General features: G+C 39.2%; 2 non-coding genes across 2 annotated transcripts; one reads left to right on the plus strand and one right to left on the minus strand.

Moving 5' to 3' along the window:
• The first annotated feature begins 4,950 nt into the window (after positions 1-4,950).
• On the plus strand, positions 4,951-5,057 carry LOC141663238 (small nucleolar RNA R71). The gene has a single exon (XR_012551316.1). It is a non-coding gene; the product is annotated as a small nucleolar RNA R71 (small nucleolar RNA).
• A 3,654-nt stretch (positions 5,058-8,711) lies between these two features.
• LOC141662886 (small nucleolar RNA R71) lies at positions 8,712-8,818 on the minus strand. The gene has a single exon (XR_012550988.1). It is a non-coding gene; the product is annotated as a small nucleolar RNA R71 (small nucleolar RNA).
• Between the last annotated feature and the right edge of the window lie 2,604 nt (positions 8,819-11,422).

An 11,422-nucleotide genomic window follows, 5' to 3' on the forward strand; every position in this document is an offset into this window, starting at 1 on the left:
CGCGACAAAAATACCGTAATGAGTTCATCATCCAGTTGGACAATTCTGCAACACTACCTAGAGCATTTCGATCGAAAGGCTACGAATGGGTGGTTGCCGAAGCTTTGACAAAGTCAAACAGTTTTAATGGTGTTTCCATTGAATGAAGTATCTCGTAACTTCATTTCCTTTAAAAATATCTCAAAGATTGAATCTATTCAAGTCTTAACTTGTGGTCTCATCTATGGGATGACCTTTTGAAACCTATTATACTTTGAACAGTAGTAGTTCAAGTAGATTTCTAAAAAGGGTATAAGTATAGTGAAGTAATTGGTAACTTCATCTTCCTTTAAGCTTATATCCAGTAAGTAATTACCTTACACTTGATAAAGGATTCTAGTAAGTTATCCATTTAGATACTTGCATTATTGTTTACACTATATATTATCTTGCGAGCTGTAATGCTCACTCTTGCTTCATTTCTTCATCACACAACAACAGTTAGGAAAGATGGCCAGACTCAAGCAGACCCAGCGTAAGCGCGTGGGAAGCGTCCCGCGTCTTCCCATTGATGTTGTAGCTGCTATAGCTGCAGAGGTAGATCTATTGGTAGATCAGGCATTCTACTTTTGGGAACCAAATATTGTATAATTATAACTTATGGCAGATAATGACAATTAACTGTAAATTTATCAAGTAATCATTTTGGGTTGTAATAACTTTTAAATTGTGGATTCAAGGACTTGTACTTATTTCAATTTCATCTCTGAGACTGTAACGGGTTGTGTTGTGTGTTAGTGTGGGGTCATAGCATAAGGTTATTTATTATTAATTAAGTGAAGTGATATTGTGGAAAGAAAGACCGTGTCGACCCGGATTCCCGACCCCGAATCTGGGGGTGTTACAGATAATAATCCGTAGCAATGCGATGATTCACATTATACCTTTGCATCATAGAAAACTTGCGGTTGCAAAAATGCGACCCCTCATCACTGATTATGACTCTTTGAGTTCCAAACCTTGTGAATATCTGCTTGTGAAGAAAATTAAGCACCACCTTCGCATCGTTCGTTGGCAACGCCTTAACTTCAACCCATTTCGACACATAATCAACTGCCAATAAGATGTACTGATTGTTAAATGGGCCCATGAAGTCAATTCCCCAAACATCGAAGACTTCAACCTCGAGAAGCACATTAAGAAGCATCTCATCCCTCTTAGACATGTTACCCACACGTTGACATCGATCATATTTCAAAATGAACTGATGCGCATCTTTAAACAAAGTCGGCCAAAAGAAACTTGCTTGAAGAATACGAGCTGCTATCTTTTCTCCACCATAGTGTTCTCAATAAGCCGTTGAGTGGAAATCTCACAAGATCCCCCCATTTCGCTATAAGGAATACATCTCCTGATGATTTGGTCAGCTCCTTGACAAAAAAGAAATGGCTCATCCCATATATACCACTTCACTTCATGCAGAAACTTCTTCCTTTGAGCGTATGATAAGTCGGGAGGCATGACATTACTCACAAGGTAGTTCACAATGTCTGCGAACCATGGTTCTTCCTCTTGCACTCCAACCAACTGCTCATCAGGAAAAGACTCATTTATCAATGTCTTATCCAGTGAAGTAGCATTATGGTTTTTTAATCGAGATAGATGGTCAGCGACTTGATTTTTAGTCCCCATTATATCCCTGATCTCTAATTCAAATTCTTGAAGTAAAAGAACCCATTTAATCAATATCGGCTTCGAGTCCATTTAATCAGTGAAAACTGTCACTTTACTCCCAAGTAGATAAGATTGAAATTTCTCAAAACCTTAGACAATAGCCAAAAGTTCTTTCTCCGCAGTAGTATAATTCAGTTGAGCACCATTCAAGGTCTTAGTAGCGTAGTAGACCACATGAAATATGTTGTTCTTTCTCCGCCCAAGAACTACTCCCACTACATAGTCACTTGTATCGCACATCATCACAAAAGGTTCATTCCATTCAGGTGCAGTTATGACAGGTGCCGTGATTAAATTCTTCTTTAATGTCTCAAAAGTGGCAAGGCACTCATCATCGAAATTGAAAGGGACATCTTTCTCTAGCAAACTGCACAATGGCTTCGAAATATTAGGGAAGTCCTTGATGAAACGCCTATAGAAACCTGCATGACCAAGGAAACTACGAATTCCCTTTACAGAAATAGGTGGAGGAAGATTTTCAATGACCCCCACCTTGGCTTTGTCTACCTCAAGACCCTTACTAGAAACCTTGTGCCCAAGTATAATGCCCTATAGCACCATAAAGTGACATTTCTCCCAATTGAGAACCAAGTTGGTCTCAACACACCTCTTGAGAACATGTCCAAGATTCTGCAAGCATTCGTCAAAAGAATCTCCAAATACAGAGGAGTCATCCATGAACACCTCCACATTCTGACCAATCATATCAGAAAAGATGGCCAGCATACATCTCGGAAATGTGGCTAGTGCACAACACAAACCAAAAGAAACTCATCTGAAGGCGAAAGTACCAAATGGACAAGTGAAGGTAGTCTTCTCCTGATCTTCTAGAGCGATACAAATCTGATTGTAACCCGAATAGCCGTCCAGAAGACAATAGTACTCGTGACCAGCCAATCGGTCAAACATCTGGTCAATGAAAGGTAAAGGGAAGTGATCCTTCCTCGTGGCCTTGTTCAGCTTCCTGTAGTGCATACAAACTCTCCATTCCGTGACTATTCGAGTAGGGATGAGCTCATTCTTCTCATTAGCAACAACCGTGATACCTCCTTTCTTCAGTACACACTGAACTAGACTCACCCAAGAACTATCAGAAATGGGATAAATAATCCCCGCATCTAGCCACTTAAGAATTTCCTTCTTCACTACTTCCTTCATGATCAGATTAAGTCTTCTTTGCTGCTCAACCGTCGGCTTTCTACCTTCCTCTAGCAGAATTTTATGTATACAATAAGAATGGTTGATTCCCTTAATATCTGCTATGGTCCATCCAATTTCCGATTTGAACTCTCTTAGAATCCTCTAAAGCTTCTCCTCATCGCTACCTGACAGGTCAGATACAATAATAACAGGCAAATTAGATGCATCATCTAAAAATGCATACCTCAAATGTTCAGGTAAAGGCTTAAGCTCAAGAGTGGGAGCTTCCTCAATAGATGTCTTGAGGCATTTAGGAGCTTTGTTTAATTCCTCCATTCCAAGAGATTCAAAAGGCATATTAATCTTCCTCTTCCAGGGAGAAGCATTAAAATATTGTAATTGTTCTTTACATTCGTCATCTTCACCATCTGAATTCCCCAACAAGGCCTTCTCTAAGGAATCAGACCTTAGCAATTAATTAAGTTCTGAAGTTACCACAAAATCGAGCATCTCCACTTTTAAGCACTTCTCATTTTCCATAGAAATTTTATAGCATTGAACACATTAAAAGTTACATCATGATCCAACACTCGCATTGTAAGCTCACCCTTTTGCATATCTATCAAGGTTCGGCCAGTTGCCAAGAAAGGTCTTCCCAAAATTATGGGAATCTTCTTATCCTTCTCGAAATCAAGAATTACAAAATCGGAAGGGAAGATGAGTTTATCAACCGTGACCAAGACATCCTCCACAATACCTCGCGGATATGTAATAAAACAGTCGGCCAACTGTAAAGTCATATAAGTCTGGTTTGGATCAGGCAAATTCAACTTCTTGAAGATTGATAAAGGCATCAGATTGATGCTAGCTCTCAAGTCACATAAGCATCTGTCAAAGGACACTTTTCTAATAGTGCATGGAATAGTGAAGCTTCCTGGATCTTTAAGCTTCGAAGGGAACTTTTGTTGCAGCACAGCACTGCATTCCTCCGTGAGAGCGATAATCTCTAACTTATCTAGCTTCACTTTCCGAGAGAGTATACCCTTCATAAACTTTGCGTAACTAGGCATCTGCTCAAGTGCCTCAACGAAAGGTATGTTGATATGAAGTTTCTTGAACACCTCCAGAAACTTCTCAAATTTCTTATCCAGCTCTTTCTTCTGCAACCGCTTAGGAAAAGGCGTTGGAGGATAGATCTATTTCTCCCCTGTACTACCCTCAGGAGGAGTATGCTCAACAATAGTCTTCCTTGATTCCACTTCTACTTCCTACTGCTCTACTTCTTCATCAGCCTCAGCTTCTTCATTCGAAACTTGAGTTTGTTCGAGATTCGCAACCTTTCCAGACCTCAAAGTGATTTCCTTTACATGCTCCTTAGCTTCCCTCTTTCCTGGAACTTCAGTGACACTGGGTAATGTACCAAGTTGACGATTTAGCAAGGCATTGGCAATTTGTCCAATTTGATTTTCCAAGGTCTAGATAGAAATAGATTGACTATTGCACATAAGCTTTAACTCCTCTAATTCATATTTTTCATTAGCTTGTTGCAGCTGAAGTTGCTGCCTTGGTGCATATTACGGATGCTGAAAACTAGGGGGTTGTACTGCTTGGCTGGGTACTGCTGATAAGGCTGTTGAACCGTATTCTGAGCGTTGCTCGAGCTGAAATTAAGATGATTTCGGTTGTTGGGATGATAAGTGGTTGGCACAGGTTGTTGCGATCGCTGAAAATTGCTCACGAACTGAGCTGATTCACTAGAAATATCACACTGATTAGTCTCATGGGCACCAGCACAAAGCTCACAGACAAGTGATTTGGTTAACTCCATAATTGGCCAAAGTGTCCACCTTCATCGTTAAATCCTTAAGTTGGGAAGCTGTAGCAGTTGCTGCATCCAACTCCATAATTCCTGCTACTTTTCCCTGAGTTAGTCTCTGAGAAGGATTCTGGTATTCATTAGCAGCCATCAGTTCAATCAATTCATAAGCTTCACTGTAGCTCTTAGCCCACAAGGCTCATCCTGATGCTACATCGAGCATGGGTCTAGAAGTAGCACCCAATCCATTATAAAAATAGTTTATAATCATCCCATCAAGCATGCCATGGTGTGGGAACTTCCTTAGCATCTCATTATATCGATCCCAAGCCTCACACAGAGATTCACCAGTTTGCTGAGCAAACTGAGTAAGAGCATTCCTGATTGCAGCAATCTTCGCCATAGGGAAGAATTTAGTGAGAAACTTTTGAGCCAGATCCTCCCATGTGGTGATAGACCCTGGTGGTAGAGAATGTAACCAACACTTTGCTTTATCCCTCAGAGAGAATGTGAAGAGTCGTAGCTTAATAGCATCTTCAGTCACACCATTGAACTTGAAAGTGTCCCAGATCTTGATGAAATCCCTGATGTGCATGTTGGGGTCTTCAGTAGGAGAACCCCGAAACTGAACTGAGTTCTGTATCATCTGAATCGTGCTTGACTTGATCTCAAAAGCATTAACCGAAATGGCTGGTCTGATGATGCTTGACTGAATATCATTGATCTTAGGCTGAGAATAGTCCATCAAAGCCTTATGAATTTCTGCTTGATCTCCCATCACTACTAAAGCTGGTTACTCAATTTTCTCTTCTTCTGTTACCTTCTCTTCCTCCTAAAAAACTTCCCTTCGAACCACTACAACTTCTTCCTCGGCTTTATCTAGAGTTCTCTTATGATACCGTAAACGCGTATGCATACACGCTTGCTAGAGTACCTAAAATAAGACAAGGAAACAGATAAGTAACAATGTTCGAGTCAATGAACTTTAATGACCACCGATGACAAACACATAAACTAAAAATTAACACCGAGTCCTTGGAAGCGGCGTTAAAAACTTGTTAGTCGCTAAATACGCGCTAAAATTCACGCAAGTATACGCGTTCGCAAGTAGTATAAGATATAAATCAGATCCGTTCCTACAGAGATTGGTTTAGGTTAAGTTTGTAATTTATGCATTTATGTAACAATGATATGGCTATTATTCAATGCTAAGACGATTAACATATTGAGATTATTTTATAACTAAGATTTAAACTAACAATTAGACTCTAACTTCATTAAGTACTTCATTAAACAGTCTTTTCGTTCTTAACCTTAGCATGTAATGGTGTTGACACTAATCAGATAACACTAAACTGATAACCACCAACTTTTATTGTATGAATACCATACTACCAGACATGCATAAAATAGATAGAAGTTGAGTTGAATAGACACTAATTATATTGAGACCCTATATGTCTATAAAATTTGACAACATAATGGTTTAATACACAAGTTATCTATCGTGATTACATAGGGCAAGTAAGATGGTTAAAATTACCTACGAATCATGCATAACAAATACACATGAACCTATGCTAGCATGGCAAGTTCTAAACCCTTAAATTCACTTTTGCTTCATTAATAATTAACAAGCTATCTTATAAGTTCGCGACGTTCATGAGACGAATAAGCACAACCAATACTAGGTTGTCATACAATCACCACACACTAAGGCATCGAAACAAATCAACTAAAGAAATCCATAAATAAATCCGCTAAAACCCCACAATAGCGATTAGCCCATAATCAGACTCATCATCAACGTGGGTTCCGATGAAAGCATGGTATAATAAACATAGTCTTTATAAACGAATAATAAAAAAAGTATAACACAAGAGTATAGGTCTAAGAACAAGAAAACTAGCATCCAACATTACAACTTAAATAAAGAATCACAAGTTAAAACTAGGTATTCTTTGCCTCAGTTGAATTGTGCTAAAATGACCTTCTTTATTCCTTCTCTTTGCTCTCTGATGTGTCTCTTTTGAAAAACAAACTTAATTATGCATATATAGCAGCCCCATGCAGAGTAAAAGTCATTTGGATCAAAAGCCCATTAGAACCAAGATTCTTTGAATTCGACCTGGCGCGACCGCGCGCTTCACCAGCACGGGCACGCTGAGTTTCTAGACTTTGGGTACGGCCGTGCGCTATTACAGCGCGGGCGCATTGACTCCCAGGATCAACTTCTGATTTCTTCATTTTCTTGCTGAATTGAGCCGGCGTTTCAAGAGTTTTTATTCCAACACCAGCTTAACACCAAATTAGCACCAAAATAATGCTAATTCACCTGATTACCTAGATAATTCCTAAAAATGCAAAAAAACTAGAAACCACATTAAAATACCAATAACTTGAGTACAATTACACCAGCTCAAAACTTTACGGAGCGTAATAAAGTGTCATAAATGCCACTCAACAAGTTTTCTTATTCGTGAACCTATACTCTTGTTTCGTACTTGGTTTATTATTTATTCAGTATAAAGACTGCGTTTATTATACCATGCTTTCATTGGAACCCACATTGATGATGAGTTTGATTATGGGCTAATCGTTATCGTGGGGTTCTAGCGGATTTATTTATATATTACTCTAGTTAATTTATTTTGATGCCTTAGTGTGTGGTGATTGTATGATAACCTAGTATTGGTTGTGCTTATTCGTCTTATGAGCGTCGCGAACTTATAAGATAGTGTGTTAATATTTAATGAAGTGAAAATGAATTTAAGGATTTAGAATTTGTCATGCTAGCATAGGTTCATGTGTCACTGTTATGCATGATTCATAGGCAATTTTAACCATCTTATTTACCCTATGTAATCTAGATAGATAACTTGTGCATTAAACCATTATGTTGTCAAATTCTATAGATATATAGGGTCTCAATATAATTGGTGTCTATTCGGCTTCTATCTCTTTTGTGGATGTCTGGTGGTATGGTATTCGTACAACGAAAGTTGGCATTTATCAGTTTCGTGTTATCTGATTAGTGTCATCACCATTACATGCTATGGTTAAGAACGAAGAGGCTATTGAATGAAGTATTTAATGAAGTTAAATTCCTATATTTCTGTTATATATATTATTCAACTCTCTTTAATCTCTTAGTTTATGTTCTCTAGTATAATTCTCAATAGTTAATCATAGAATAAGAAAAACCTAATTGTTATTCATCTTAGCATTGAATAATAGCCATATTATTGTTCCATAAGTGCATAAATCACAAAGTTAATCTAACCAGTCTCTGTGGGAACAAACTAGAATTAATTCTATATTACTTGCGATCGTGTATACTTGCGTGAATTATTAGCGTGTGCTTAGCGACTAACCAGTTTTTGGCACCGCTGTTGGGGACTCAGTGTTAACTTTTAGTTTATGTGTTTGTCATTAGTGATCGTTAAATTGACTCGGGCATTGTTACTTACCTACTGTTTTCCTTGTCGTGTTTCAGGTACTCTAGCGAGCGTGTATGCATATGCGTTCGCGGGCTCGTAAGAGAACTCTGGATCAAGCCAAGGAGGAAGCTGTAGTGATTTGAAGGGAAGTTTTTGGGGATGAAGAGAAAGTAGAAGAAGAAGAGAAAGTCGAAGAACCAGCTTTCGTAGTGATGAGAGATCAAGCAGAAATACCTAAGGCTTTGATGGACTATTCTCAACCTAAGATTAATGATATTCAGGTCGAGCATCATCAGACCAGCAATCTCGGATAACACTTTTGAGATCAAGTCGAGCACAATTCAGATGATACAGAACTCGCTTCATTTTGGGGGTTCTCCTACAAAACACCCCAACATGCACATCAGGGATTTCATCGAGCTCTGCGACACTTTCAAGTCAATATGGTGACTGAAGATGCTATCAAGCTGCGACTCTTCCCATTCTCTCTGAGGGATAAAGTAAAGTGCTGGTTATATTCTCTACCACCAGGGTCTATCACCAAATGGGAGGATCTTGCATAAAAGTTTCTCACGAAATTCTTTCCTATGGCGAAGATTACTGCAATTAGAAATGCTCTTACTCAGTTTGCACAGCAAACTAGAGAATCTCTGTATGAGACTTGCTATCGATATAAAGAGATGTTAAGGAAGTTCCCACACCATGGCATTCATGATTGGATGATTATAAACTGTTTCTACAATGGTTTAGGCGCACAATCTAGACCTATGCTCGATGCAGCGTCTAGTGGAGCCTTATGGGCTAAAACCTAAAATGAAGCTAATGAGTTGATTGAGCTAATGATTGCGAATGAATACCAGAATCCTACACAAAGAATGTTGCAAGGCAAGGTAGTAGGAATTCTGGAGTGGATACAGCTACTACTATAGCTGCTCAACTTCAAGCTTTGACGATGAAAGTGGACTCTTTGGCTAATTATGGAGTTAATCAAATCACTAGTGTGTGTTAGCTTTGTACAGGGGCACATGAAACTGAGCAGTGTGCTATTTCTAGCGAATCAGCTTAATTTATGAGCAACTTTCAGAGATCACAGCAACAAGCTCCAGCCACTTATCATCCCAATAACTGCAATCATCCTAACTTGAGCTGGAGCAACAACCAGAATGCAGTGCAATAACCTTATCAGCCATAAACAGCAAAGCAGTATAACCCTCCTGGTTTTCAGCAACCGCAATATGCCCCTAGGCAACAACTTCAACTTCAGCAGTTACGACAAGCTAATGAAAAATCTAAATTGGAGGAGTTAAGGCTCATATGCAAGAGCCAAGTTGTTTCTATCAAGACCTTGGAGAATCAGATTGGGAAGATTACTAATGCACTACTAAATCGTCAACCTAGCACACTTCCAAGCGATACTGAAGTGCTAGGCAAGAAGGAAGCTAAGGAGCATGTTACAGCAATTACATTGAGGTCTGGTAAGGTTGCAAATCCTGAAAAGGATAAGATGCCAGATTCTGAAGTTGAGGCTGAAGAAGAAGAACCGCAGAAGGAAGTAGAAGTGGAACCAAGGAAGACTACTGTTGAGCACACTCCTCCTAAGGTTAATAAATGGGTGAAACAGATCTATCCTCCACCTCATTTTCCTAAAAGGCTACAGAAGAAAAAGCTGGATAAGAAGTTTGAGAAGTTTCCGGAGGTGTTCAAGAAGCTTCACATCAACATATCTTTCGCTGAAGCTCTTGAACAAATTCCTAGTTATGCAAAGTTTATGAAAAGTATTCTCTCTCGGAAGGTGAAGCTTGATGACTTAGAGACAGTTGCTCTCATGGAGGATACAGTGCTGTGATGTAATAGAAGTTGCCTCCGAAGCTTAAAGATCCTGGAAGCTTCACTATTCCATGAACCATTGGAAAGGTGTCATTTAAAAAATGCTTATGTGACTTGGGAGCTAGCATCAATATGATGTCTTTGTCAATCTTCAAGAAGTTGGACTTACCGGATCCAAAGCCTGCTTATATGACGTTACAGTTGGCCGATTGTTCTATTACTTATCCACGAGGCATTGTTGAGGATATTTTGGTCAAGGTGGACAAAATCATACTGCTAATTTTGTAGTTCTTGATTTCGGGGTGGATAAGAAGATTTCCATAATCTTGGGAAGACCTTTCTTGGCGACTGGCCGAACCTTGATTGATATGCAGAAAGGTGAGCTAACCATGTGAGTGTTGGATCAGGATGTCACTTTTAATGTGTTCAATGCGATGAAGTTCCCTTCGGAAAATGAGGAGTGCTTAAAGGTGGAGTTGGTTGATTATGTAGTTACTTCAGAACTTGATCAATTGCTAAGGTCTGAGCCATAGAGAAGGCCTTGTTGGGGAATTCTGATAGTGAAGATGATGAAGGGGATAAGCAGTTGCAATTTATGAATGATTCTCCCTGGAAGAGGAAGATATATGGCTTTTAAATGTCTTGGAATGGAGGACCTGAACAAAGCTCCTAAAATTCTTAAGCCATCTATTGAGGAAGCTCCTACTCTTGAGCTTAAGCCTTTACCTGAACATTTGAGGTATGCGTTTTAGGTGATGCATCTACTTTGCCTGTTATTATTGCATCTGACCTTTCAGGTAGCAACGAGGAGAAGCTTTTGAGAATTCTTAGAGAATTCAAATCGACAATTGGTTGGAATATAGTAGATATCAAGGGAATCAACCCTTCATTTTGCATGCACAAAATTCTGCTAGAGGAAGGAAGCAAGCCTACTATTGAGCAATAGAGAAGGCTAAATCCGATCATAAAAGAGGTTATGAAGAAGGAAATTCTTACCAAAGAAAGGACTATAGATGCAGGGATCATCTATCCCATTTTTGACGGTTCTTGGGTGAGTCCAGTTCAGTGTGTACCGAAGAAAGGAGGTATCACAGTCATTGCTAATGAGAAGAATGAGCTCATTTCTACTCGAACAGTCACGGGTTGGAGAGTTTGCATGGATTACAGGAAGCTGAACAAGGCCACAAGAAAAGATCACTTTCCTCTACTATATATTGATCAGATGCTTGACAGGGTTGGCTAAGCATGAGTACTATTGTCTTCTAGATGGCTATTCGAGCTATAATGAAATTTTCATTGCTCCAGAAGATCAGGAGAAGACTACTTTCACTTGTCCATTTGGTACTTTCGCCTTTAGAAGGGTTTCTTTGGGGTTATGTGGAGCACCGACCACATTTCAGAGATGCATGATGGCTATCTTCTCTGACATGATTGGTTAGAATGTAGAGGTGTTCATGGACGATTTCTCTATGTTTGGCAATTCATT

This window comes from Apium graveolens, chromosome 5, assembly GCF_009905375.1.
Source record: "Apium graveolens cultivar Ventura chromosome 5, ASM990537v1, whole genome shotgun sequence".
Classification (NCBI taxonomy): Eukaryota; Viridiplantae; Streptophyta; class Magnoliopsida; order Apiales; family Apiaceae; genus Apium; species Apium graveolens.